This window comes from Poecilia formosa, unplaced genomic scaffold (assembly GCF_000485575.1).
Source record: "Poecilia formosa unplaced genomic scaffold, Poecilia_formosa-5.1.2 Scaffold26, whole genome shotgun sequence".
NCBI classification, from domain to species: domain Eukaryota; kingdom Metazoa; phylum Chordata; class Actinopteri; order Cyprinodontiformes; family Poeciliidae; genus Poecilia; species Poecilia formosa.
Window position 1 is genome coordinate 2826335 of NW_006799965.1, and position 288 is coordinate 2826622.

Sequence of the window (288 nt, forward strand, 5' to 3'; positions counted from 1 at the left end):
ACAACATACCCTCGCTCCACATTCCCCGTCCCCCAACCCCACCCCAAGAAGGAAGGTACGTGAGGATGTGTACACAACATACGCTCGCTCTACATTCCTCCCCCTCAACCCCCCACTCCCCGAAGGAAGGTACGTGAGGGTGAAGGAGCACACCCTCTACATTTCTCAAGTGGATGTGTACACAACATACGCTCGCTCTACCCCTTTTCTCACTAAATGACAAAAACTTAAAGCGTGGGTGGCTTGTATCATCCGCTTCCGTTCCTTGAATAGTATTTTCCTCATCGT